The sequence below is a fragment of the Canis aureus genome, chromosome 14 (assembly GCF_053574225.1).
Source record: "Canis aureus isolate CA01 chromosome 14, VMU_Caureus_v.1.0, whole genome shotgun sequence".
Taxonomy (NCBI): domain Eukaryota; kingdom Metazoa; phylum Chordata; class Mammalia; order Carnivora; family Canidae; genus Canis; species Canis aureus.
In genome coordinates, this window is record NC_135624.1 from 4,101,022 (window position 1) to 4,113,675 (window position 12,654).

Here is a 12,654-nt window from a genome sequence, read left to right on the forward strand (position 1 = left end):
CTGCTGCACCACTGGGGCTGCCCCTATATCCTTTTACTTTTTAATCTATAATTTACATAGGGCTAATAATTGCAGTTGCCTTTTGTCTCAGAGCATAATGTTGAAGATCATGAGAGTTATATGAATGTTTTGGGTTTTTTTGGCAGGAAAAAATGTTTTTTGAAAATTTAAAAGCATTCTACATGTATAGATGTTTTGTGAGGCCCCTGATACATGATTGTGATTACATAAGAAAATGTTCATAAAATAATCAGCACGGTGCTTAACACAGAGTAAGCACTTAATGGTGGCTGCTGTTATTATTATTTAACTTGCATACGTGCTTAAAATTTCAGTTACTTTATATTTCACATTTTAAAATGGATAGGGTCTAATTATACTAAATTTTTGTAAATTTGTTTCTCATGCTTTTCATTTTATGTGGTTTTCTTAATTGGAATTTTTTTTGTCTTTTAAAGTATGCATTTACCATTTATACATTTTTACACATAAATAGTTAAAATTTATAATTGGATTGTTTAAAATATTATAATTAGTTAATTAATTATATGCAATCGAATATTTTGAATTATAAAAATTTGAATTATTCCATATATAACCATGTAATAAGACATTTGGTTATTTGAGTAATGGCAGTTGCTTTGAATTATATAATTTCAATAAATTATATTTTGTCCTATATCAGATAAGCAAAATTTATATTGCATTATTTTTTTATATAACAGATATTTTACCCACAAAGAGCAATTTTACCCAGTTGAAGATAAAAAATTCAAAAGCAATTGAAACTTAACAATTGAGGGGACACCTGGGTGGCTCAGTGGTTGAGCGTTTGCCTTTGGCTCAGGGCGTGATCCTAGAGTTCCCACATAGGGCTCCCTGCATGGAAACTGCTTCTCCTCCCTCTTCCTATGTCTCTGCCTCTCTCTGTGTCTCTCATGAATAAATACATAAAATCTAAGAAAAAAAAATAAACCCAACATATTAGATCTCATACAGATAGTTATTTTTTACCCATTTATAATTTGCTATAGATCCCTTCCTTTTTTTTTTTTTCAAATTATGTTTTATTGTTTTCCCTATTAAAAAATGATCCTATTAAAGTGACTGGAGCCCTCCTTCTGTAAACATTAGAGATACTTCATACTTTTTCAATTTAAAATTATTTAAATGGAAGTTATTCAAGTAGTTTATTACCTCTTCCTATAGAGGAAAAAAAGTGTGTTCCTCTGTGTGTGTGTTTGTGTGTTCGCAGGCTTGCCAAGTTTGTGTGTGTGATTTACTTAAATTAAGATTGCTTTCTTTCCTTTCAGAAACCTTTCCCAAAATGTTAGAAGAAGCATAGAAAAACATTTGCAACTTTTGTTTCACTTGGTGAACTAGTCAGGAACTGTGCGCAATAATCCAACATCATCTTAAGATTTTTGGCTGTGTTTTCTCAAGAGCAAGAAAAGATTTTGCTTCCAGTTCCTGCACATTATTTTTTACTCGTTGGATTTCCTATTCAGCACCACTTTACTTTTATTCTTTTGGTTATTAATCTGTTCATTTTGGAAGAATAAGTAATTAAAACAGTTTTGAAAAGTTTTCTGTGTATGAGATATTTTGTTGGAGCATCTACAAAAGCAATAAAAATACTTGTCCAAATCCTCAAGATGCAGATGGTGTCATGAATGTTTTGGAGGCAGGAAACCATACAGTCCTATTTTAAGAGATTCTATTTATTTTTAAGTCAAATAAAAATTTTCCCTGCTCTTTAAAGTACCTGACTGGCAAGACAACTTTTATGGCATCCATTTATAGAAAAAAAAAGAAAAAGAAAAGAACACACAATTCTTTTGGTAGATTGAGGTTTGAATACTACAGCTCTTGGAGACATAGAGATCTAGAGCTTAATTTGGAGTTTATTTATTTTTTCACCTACTTACTTGCTATCTTCTTAAACATGTTAATTTTTATCTGTTTTATTTCTTCTTTTTCAGTGTAATTACATCATCTCCATAACCAGGAGAATTGCTGCCTGCTCCTCAGTTCTGTATCACTAATGAAGATCTTTGTCTGTTGGATTTCCTTAGTACAGGTTAGTACTTGACTTTTAGTTTGCTCAGAGTCATTATCAGGACTTTTCTGACTGTACTATCAGTGCTTCCTTTCTTTGTTTTCCATGTGGTAATTTCTTTCCTATTTTTTTTTTTTGTTTTTTGTTTTTTGTTTTTTTTTTTTTTTTGAGCAAAGAGAAGTGTATTAAGCAGAGATACAGAGAAATCTCTCAAAAGTTAGAGGGGGCTTGACAGGGTTGCCCTTTCCTAAAATTTTTGTATTGTATTTTCCCATTTCTGTTCTCTACTTTTCTTTCATAGAGGTTCTAATAAAAACCGAGCAACCAACCAAACAAAACAAATGAAAAGTCCTTCCTGCTTCCTGAATACTTTGACTCTCTCATATTTAGTTTCCCTTTTATTTCATTCCTTAATTATTACTACTTTTGAAAATTATTTGGCATCTCTTTTAATTTCATCAGGTCATACTCTATTCCTAATACTTCTCAAATCTGCAGCTTCTGTATCCGTACAGTTTCCAGCGTCTAACAAAGTAGTTCATCTAAAACACAAATATGAGCAGATCACTTGTCCTAAGAAACCATATAATAATTCTCCAACACCTGCAGTAGAAAATTAATCTTAGTGCGGAATACAATGTTCTAGCCTCGGTCTACCTTCCTGACACTTATTTTGGTAATATGAGATTTCACGTAATCCCCAGAATTTACTATGCTGTTTTCTCACCTCTGTACTTTGGCTCATGTTTTTCTTTACCTAAAACTTTTTCTTACCCTTTCTTTGCCTAGCTAGGAAAGAAGGCATTTATCTTTCAAGACTCTCCTTGGTTATCATTACTTCCAGGAAATCTTACTGGTGAGTCATGTGACCCCGTTTCCTTGCAGTCTTTCCTTAACTCTCCTAGCTCTTATTTATCTGTTGCTATCATTCACTAAAGAATGAGCATCTTGTGGGGCCAAATTTGTAGTTGGTTTTGTGACAGAAAGTATTGTTAAAAGTATCTGTTGAGGGGCAGCCTGGTGGCTCAGTGGTTTAGCGCTGCCTTCAGCCCGGGGCCTGATCCTGGGGTCCCGGGATCGAGTCCCACGTTGGGCTCCCTGCATGGAGCCTGCTTCTCCCTCTGCCTGTGTCTCTGCCTCTATTTCTCTCTGTGTGTCTTTCATGAATAAATAAATTAAATATTTTTTAAAAAGTATCTGTTGAACCAAACTTTTTTCAATTCTGTGTAAAAAAAGAGTTGAAAGAGTTAATAAAAAAACTATACCAGACAAAAGCACATCACAGGCTTCTGATAGCTTTATTATCACAAGCAACTGATCCAATAGGCTAGACTTCTAACTTTTTCCTATTCTGAATCCATTCATAATGAGGGAGTGAGCCACAGCATTACACCCTGAAAATTCTGGATCAAAGCAGTTTCTCTGTTTGCAATTCCAGTTTCTCTGGAACTGCCTGACTTGGACAGTTTTGGCATGAGTAATAAACTCTCAGATTATTTTAGAAACGATGAGCTCTGTGCAGCAGGTGTACTTCCCAGTGTATGCTGACAACAGAAAGAAAAATATAGCTGATTCCAGTTCCAGAACAACCTCAGTCTCTAGTCATTCTCCAAAAGCCTTTGGCAGGAGATATATTGGAATGCTCTGACTGTCCATGTTCTTGGAAAGATGGCAATGGGAAAAAAGTTGCTTTCATCAGGCAAGTGTTCTTCATTTCTAAGTTCAAAAAGTTTAACCTCTCAAAGAATGTTTAAAAGACAACAGAACTTTAAGCATGTCCAAGAAAGTACATTAATATTAGTCTCTGCTTCCACTCATTCTCATACAACTTAACTTATTCCCCAGCTATTTTTGGGAGAAGAATTTCTCTAGTATTCATAGGAAGTAAGCATTTTAAAACTTATGAAGCTTGCTGTGATGAGCCTGGGGTGTTATATGTAAGTGATGAGTCACTAAATTCTACACCTGAAACCAATTTTACCACATATGTTAACTAACTAGATTTTAAATAATAACTTAAAAAAAACTAAAATGAGGCTCGTATACATTTTGAAGGGTACATATGCTCTTGTCATTTATTTTTAACAGGATGGATGAAAGTAAGAAATGTTCTATAGTTCATGTGAGTTCACTGAAACAGTTCTCCAGTGCATGTTTGCTACATTGCTCAATTAATACTATTTTTTAACCAATTAATTAGGAGCATATGAAATTATCCTATGTTATGACAGAGAAATAATCACCTTTTTAGATATAGTTAAAATTTATTTAGGGTTGGCTAATAATACTGATTACTATTTGATGCTATATGTAATTTTTGTACATCAATGTTGTCCAATAAAACTTTCTGCTATGATGTAAATGTTCTGTGTGGTCCAATAGGGTAGCTAATAGCTATGTGGAGCTATTGGGCATTTAAAACGTAGCTAGTGTGAGTGAGGAACTGAATTTACAATTTTATTTAATTTTAGCTAAATATAATTAATTAAATTAATTTTAATTAAATTTAAATAGACATATGTGGCTAGTGGCTACCATGTTGGACAGTGCAGATCTAGGGTATACAATGCCAGCAGTAAAGTTTTTAAATTTATTTTTATTTTTTAATTTATTTTGGATGTTATTTATTTATTTAACAGAGAGCACAAGCAGGGGGAGCAGCAGGCAGAGGGAGAAGAATAAGTAAGCTCCTCCTCATGGAGCAGGGAGGCTGACATGGGGCTCGATTTTAGGACCCTGGGATCACAACCTGAGCCAAAGGTAGACACTTAACTGACAGAGCCACCTAGGTGCCCCAGTAAAGTTGTTTTTTAATAAAATACTTGGGTACAAGGAAAGTATCACCCATAATCAGATGATCCATTCTCTCCAATGCTGATTACATGTCTTCCTCATAGTTTCCTAATGCAAATTTTTGTGTCAAAATGTCTTCATGGCTTGAAAAACTCCTTTTTAAAGTTTTTATTTCAAATCCAGTTAGTTACCATACAGTTTATATTTCAAGCATACAACATAGTGATTCAACACTTCCAAATATCACCTGGTAGTCATCACAAGTGCACCCCTTAAGCTCCAACACCTATTTAACCTATACCCCTTATCTCCTCTCTGGTAACCATCAGTTTGTTCTCTATAGTTAAGGGTGTTTCTTGGTTTGCCAAGACAATCCAAGCATTATTTGTAGCTTTGAAAATTAGAATAGTTTAAGTGCTTAACAGTGGAGTTAAACATAGGTTAAATAAATCCTATAAGTTATATTATATAATTGACTATTACAGATTTAAGGTAACAAATGCTTACTGACATAGAAGAGTGTTCTTCATATATTATTTAAAAATTCATTTGTTATGAAAACTCATTTATGATAGTTATTCTTCACATAAAAGGAAATTAAACTACCTATTTAATTTAAAGAAAAATGAATACCTGTGTGTCTATCACCCACTTACTAAAATGAACATTATCAAAAGAAAAATGAACACTACCAGTTTCTTTAAATATCCCTATATGACATCGTATGATGGTAAGTGCAAGAAACAAAAAAACATCTTAGAATATCATAAAAATGATGGAAGTATTTTCAGTATAACTTAATTCAGTGAAAAGACAAATGTAGAGTAGAAGATGGGAGATTTATACACTAAGATGTTAGCAGTTTTTACCTCAGGTTGATGGCATTGCGGGTGAATATAAATTTTAAATTTCTAATTTATGTTTCATTCCTTTGCAATGAACATTTTTAGGTTTGTAATAAAAATACATAACAGGGGCAGCCCCCGTGGCACAGCAGTTTAGCGCCTCCTGCAGCCCAGAACGTGATCCTGGAGACCCTGGATCAAGTCCCACGTCAGGCTCTCTGTATGATGCCTGCTTCTCCCTCTGCCTGTGTCTCTGCCTCTCTCTCTCTCTCTGTCTCTATGAATAAATAAATAAAATCTTTTAAAAAATACATAACAAATGCTTTATATATACATGTAACTTTATCAATATCTTCAGTGAAAAAGGGAGATTGAAAAGTCAAGAAAATCCTTTATTTTCCTTGAAGGCTGGGAAGATTATCATCAGAGACTGGAAAAGGATTGTTTATGATTCACCATCAAACAAAAAGGTCTTTAATAATCATTCTTAATCAACATAACAATATTATCCTTTTTGGTAAAGCTCTGTATTAAGTGAATAGTGCAAAAGAACCCTAAGTGTGTACGTGTCCTGAGTGTTCAGATTAGACAGAGGAGATTCTTTCTAGTTGCAATGGCAAATAGCTTATCAAAGAGGAAGGCTTTGATTTGGACTTTAAAGGATACAGAAGATTTAGATCAGCATTGACAAACTCTTTGGCCTTGGGACTCTTAAAATGCTCTTCAAAATTACCGAGGACCCAAAAGAGTTTTTGCTTACATGGGTTCTATCTCTTTGTATTTATCATATTAAATTAAAATCAAGAAAATCAATAAATATCTTTTTTTAAAAGATTTTATTTATTTGGCAGAGGCTTCTGGGAGTTTTTCTTTAAAGCATAAAAGATGATAACAGCAGCTAGGCCAACTTTTGAACCTGCGAGAGGTGGGAGAGGAAAAGGAGAAGGTGATTTGAGCCAACTCTCAAAGAAGTATTCAAGTAGAGACCTACCTTCTCATACAAAGATAAAATATAGACAAACGACTCAGGATGTCCCTGAAGAGGGTCACAACCATGACTTCAGGAAGGAGCTGGAAGAGAGAGAGCAAGCTGCTGCAAGAGAAAAAAATAGAGACCGTCCAACAAGAAAACATACAACCTCCTCGTCGGTGTCAAAGAAGCCTCTGTTAGACCAGATTCCTGCTGCCAACCTTGATGCAGATGATCCTCTAACAGATGAGGAAGACGAGGATGAAGATTTTGAAGAGGAGAGTGATGATAATGACACTGCAGCTCTTCTTGCAGAACTAGAAAATTTTTAAAAAGAAAGAGCTGAAGAGCAGGCCAGGGAGGAACAAGAACAGAAAGCTGAAGAAGAAAGAATACGTATGGAAAATATTTTGAGTGGAAACCCTCAATCTCATTGGTCCATCCCAGCCTCAGCCAACTTCAAAGTTAAAAGAAGGTGGGACGACGATGTTGTTTTCAAGAACTGTGCAAAAGGTGTAGATGATCAGAAGAAAGACATAAGATTTGTAAATGATACACTGCGATCTGAATTTCACAAAAAGTTCGTGGTGAAATATATTAAATAGTACAGTTTTATGTGCTTAATTAAAGACTGTAAGGTGTAAACGATCATTCTCACTTTGTTCTGTTTTTCTCTTTCCCCTCTAAATTGTGTATAGGCTTCCCTAATTTTAAGTTCCAAACTACCTTTTTATAACCTTATTTGATGAAGACTTGGGAATTGGTTTAACCTAGTTTCCATCCTCTGAATATTTCCAGTAATATGCTTTCCTTTTAATATGGGAAAGGGAATCTTCTTGTAATAAATATTTTCAAAACTTGAAATACCTAAAAAAAGAGATTTTATTTACTTATTCATGAGAGACACACAGACAGAGGCAGAGACATAGGCAGAGGGAGAAGCAGGCTCTCTGCGGGGACCCCGATATGGAACTTGATCCCAGGACCCCGGGGTCAAGCTCCAAGCAGAAGGCAGATGCCCAACCACTGAGCCACCCAGGCATCCCAATAAGTATCTATTAATTTATTTTAAAAAAAATACATGTTAACATAAATAATATATTCTTATGAAAAATAACTATATTTTTCTAAAACAAAACCAGTTAGTGAAAAAAATGCTTATTGTTTTACATTTTGCATTTTAATATATGGCTTAATAGAAGACAGCAGGATTCTCATACCTGCTTCTGTTGTGATATTACACATTATACAGCCTCTGGAAAATTCCACTGTTCATTTGCAAAAGAATGAGAGTGAGAAGGCAAACAGCATGTTACTGTTTTTACGAACAAAGTGTTGATGTTGTGAGCTCCCTGAGAACTACTTAGAGAATTATTGCTGAAAATAGACTGGGAGAAAAATAGAGAGATGGCATTATTTCAGTGCTGGGAAAGCATAAGGCATATCAGAGAAAGTGAGCAAACTGGTCTGGTTGTTGTGAAAGATTTATATGGGGGAAGGTGGGAGAGATATGGCTAGAAATGTAGGTTTTGGGGAATCATATTATGTCATTTAAAACATACCAGCTTCCTTATTTATGGCTATAGTCACAGATCTCTACTTTTGGCTTCAGAAATTTCCAGGACAAGAATGATAGAAGAGAAATGCGTGCTTAGTTCCAGGCAGTTACTGATTTGTTAATTGCTTCATTCATTCAATTCATTTGGTGTCTACTACTTTGCCAAAGTATCCACTACATTCCAAGCATCAAGTAAGAACTAGTGATACAAAGATGATAATGACATAATCCCTACCCTATAGCAGCTCTCAATTAAGTGGGAGATTCAGGTATTAGGAGGTAGCGATACATTTCTGAAACTGGAGGATTATAGAGCAGAGAGCAGCTGTGACTGGGAGGCATGGTGGATAGGTTGTGGGGTGGATAGGAAGTCTTAAAGGTTGAAGTCCCAAATACCAGCAACCAGTCCTATCAAACCATGGTGAGAAATACTGGAAGTATAGGGTTGACAATTACAGTATCAGAGCTAATACAGTAGATCTGGGGTAATGTTCAATACTACAGAATAATTTCCTGAATATATGTTCTCTTTTGGAAAGTAGAAATGTACAAAGTCTCTTTCCCTGAAAGTCCTACAGAATCTTTTCAAGGGCAGGCGATACCACTTTAGCGTCTCTTTTCCCTTTCATCATCTTTTTCAGTGTTTTGGCTCTCTTCTGTGACTCAGTAACTAGAGTGAAGGGAAGGACGAAATGTCATTACTACAGCTTTAAACCAGGTACGGAGAACACCTTTACAGCTCAGAGCGTTATGAATAAGTAAATAAACAAAGAACCTGTCTCCCAGCACCACCTGCAGGGGATGAAGAAGTCTGCAGCAGAATTCAATACTTCTCTGCCAATGTATCTTTAGTCCAACATTCTTTACTGAGCATCTACTAAGAGAGTGATTTTAGTAACTGAGGAGAACACAATGATCAATAAGAGACCATGCACCCATCCCGTAAGGAACCTTATTAGAATTTGGAGATTTTTGTAGTGATTAGAGTAGCTAAGAAGAAACTGATTAAATCTAAAAGAATCAGATTTCTTTTGTGCAGATAAATAAAAAAGCAAGTTACATTGCCTTTTTACATCTTCCATTGATAGAAAATAAGGAAGTTGGTATGTTTTAATTGACATAATATGATTCCCCAAAACCTACATTTCTAGCCATATCTCTCCCACCTTCCCCCATATGAATCGTTCACAACAACCAGACCTGTCTGCTCAACTCTCAGAAGTAAGTTTGCCTTGAACGCCTCCCATTGATTTCGTGGTTTTTAAAAAAGGTTTTTTATTTATTTATTCATGAGATACACAGACCCCCTGTGGGGAGCCAGATGCAGGACTCCAGGACCCTGGGATCACGACCTGAGCCAAAGGCAGATGCTCAACCACTGAGCCAGCCAAGTACCCCTGATTTCAGTTTTAAGTAGTGAAGTAATGAAATCTGCTTTTGAGACTTCGAGTCTGTTGAGTTTGTAATATGATGAGAAAGGCCTGTGCTGCATACTAATAATCTATGTGGGCCAGTTAAGGTTGTGTTTTTCCTAATTTTAGGCTACCTCAAACAGATGTCTTATGGGATAGCTCTCTGCTGGCTATAAAAGGGTTTGGATGGAAGAAGATACATAGCTTAGTATAAATCCATATGCGGGGATCCCTGGGTGGCGCAGCGGTTTGGCGCCTGCCTTTGGCCCAGGGCCTGATCCTGGAGACCCGGGATCGAATCCCACGTCGGGCTCCCGGTGCATGGAGCCTGCTTCTCCCTCTGCCTGTGTCTCTGCCTCTCTCTCTCTCTCTCTCTCTCTCTCTCTGTGACTATTATAAATAAATAAAAATTAAAAAAAAACAACTTAAATCCATATGCACCTATCTGAAATTAACTCGAAGCATATTCGATCTAGTAAGAGCCTTTTACTTTCCTTATTGAATCATGTCCTAGGAGCTAGGAAGAAAGAGATTTCCAAAAGTTCCTAGACTTTTATAGAGTTGCAAACAAGTATGAAATATTTTTCTGATTTCTAGCATTTAAAATAGGAGAATGTACTAGGTACACAAAAAGCAAAATAAATGAAATTATTTTCATTTATAAAAACATTTGTTATTTGTAGTAACATCCTTAGAATGCAGAAAGACAGGGATCCCTGGGTGGCTCAGTGGTTTAGCAACCTGCCTTTGGCCTGGGGCTTGGTCCTGGAGTCTCCGGATTGAGTCCTGTGTTGGGCTGCCTGCATGGAACCTGCTTCTCCCTCCCTCCCTCCCTTCCTCCCTCCCTCCCTCCCTCCCTCCCCCTCTCTCTATCTGTGTCTCTCATGAATAAATAAAATCTTGAAAATAACCACAGAAGTACTTCTGCTGGGTGAGTAATAAAGACTATGAATAAAGCTGATTTGCAGATGGCTTTCAATGTTTTTCTTTGTCTAGATTTGGAGAGTTCTTATATGTACAGGCAGGGTTTTTTTTTTTTTTTTTTTTTTTTTTTTTTTTTTTTTTACAGGCAGGGTTTTTAGGGGGAGCAGCCAGTCAGCTATTAATCCTCTCACTCATCCCACAACCCCAGAAAAATCTTATGTGACTTTGGCTAGTGGTATTCTTGTGTTTCCAGTCTTTTAAACTAGGCATTTGAACTTCCTAATGCAAATTAAGTCTTGAATCATCACTCCCAATTAGACCTCTTCCCAAAATCACACCATGAGTTGTGAAAGCAATAACATGACTGGTAGATTAAATAATACACTGTTAAAAATAAAGGGATCTTAGATATTATAGAGTCTAGTATTTCTCAAAGTATGGGTTCTCTATCTGCAAAAGAATTTCTTGCCTCATTACAAATGAGGACTCTTGGGCTACACATCAAACCTAATCAATTTCAGTCCCTAGGAGTGGCATCCAGGAATCTGCATTGTTAACCAATTCCTTAAATTGATATGTGCATTAAGGATTAGGAACCACTCATTTCATCACATTGCTTCATATTGCAGATGAGGAAATAATATCAGAGAAGTCAAGTGATTAGGCCAAAGTGACACAACCAGTTAGAGGCAGAAACCGGACTCAAATTTTTAAACTCCCAAATTTGAATTTCTTTCAACTATAAGTAGTTTTTATTTATTTGTAAATTCCCAATAGATCTCAATGAAAAAGAAATTTGAGTTCTTTGTTCTCTGATATTCTCCTCAAATTTAATACTAATAATTTACCATTAATAGGTTCCCAGTACTTGGTGAGTAAGCTGTTGCCCTGAAATTTAGGGAATATCAACTATAGAAGCTTATAGACAAAGGAATTTTGTTATCTTGTTAGTGTCCCATTCCCCACCACAATAAGACAAGCAATAAGACAAATAAGAATATATATTCATGTTTCTTAAATCGCATGAGAACAACAAAATGTAAACAGAAAATCCTGCTACCAGTGTTAAACAAGAATATCTCACCCTCTATAACAACATACCATATGATATTTCCTTACCTTGTTCAGTATTTAGCCTAAAAATTTATTGCTGGGCGTCTTGGCAGCAAGCTGTGCAAGTCGAAGTGGAATCTGATTGAGGTGAGTTAATTAATGTGGTGGCAGCTTGGAATGTTGTCCAGCTGCCAGTGAGAATTATGTTTGTTTGCCTTTGGCCCAAGTGTGAAATGGCTGGTTGTTGATTTCAGAAGTGTGAGTGTACATTTTTATATCTCACATGAATGAATACATTTTTTGTATCCTACACATTTGGGGAAATGCTAAAATTTATTGGGTAATGTTATTTACTACTTGTGTGGCAGAAAGAGAAAAGTAGAATTTTACGCCAGAGGTTGACTTTGCATCTGTAGAAAAAGCAAAAGCAGGTGGCATATAAATCTATGAACAGGTAAATAAGCCATCTGAAATTAGGTCATCTGGGCTAATGTTTTCAGGAATAACTTTAAAAAGGAGGTAAGCAAGATTTGAACCAGAGAAGAATAACTCTTGTAATGATAAAAGGATTCTGAAAGTAGAAACATAATTTGAATTTTGTCTCGAAAGGAATGGCTTTTGGATTTACTACTTAGTTACATTTAGAATTTTTATTTTCTTTTCACCAAACACAACCCTCTATTGAAGACATCATCTCTCTGTGCAATCCTCCTTTCTATCAACAAAGATGAGTAATTCCTGTGAAGTGTTTTTGATGTAAAGGTATTATATAGTTTTGGCCAAGGTTACTGATATAAGCAGGGTTCTCCTAGTAGTCTATAACTGACATGAAACCAACATAGTTCAAAATACGTTCGCAGGGTGTCAGATATTACTGTTCTCTGACAATTTTTTCTATGTAAAATACTAGTAAGATAAAATGACTTGGCAAGAGTTTTATTTTAGTAGATTAGGGAGATGAATACTTAAAAATTTAATACATATATACACATTTCCTTCTTTTATTCCATCATTTTGAAGAAATTTAAAATACACTAAAA

At 35.5% G+C, this 12,654-nt stretch overlaps 1 long non-coding RNA gene and 1 pseudogene across 1 annotated transcript; both read left to right on the forward strand.

Moving 5' to 3' along the window:
• Positions 1 to 681: 681 nt before the first annotated feature.
• LOC144283077 (uncharacterized) lies at positions 682 to 12,206 on the forward strand. The gene is made up of 4 exons (XR_013351409.1): positions 682 to 2,080; positions 2,849 to 2,915; positions 8,867 to 8,943; positions 11,690 to 12,206. It is a non-coding gene; the product is annotated as an uncharacterized LOC144283077 (long non-coding RNA).
• LOC144282818 (spliceosome-associated protein CWC15 homolog pseudogene) lies at positions 6,083 to 7,362 on the forward strand (annotated as a pseudogene).
• Positions 12,207 to 12,654: the final 448 nt, after the last annotated feature.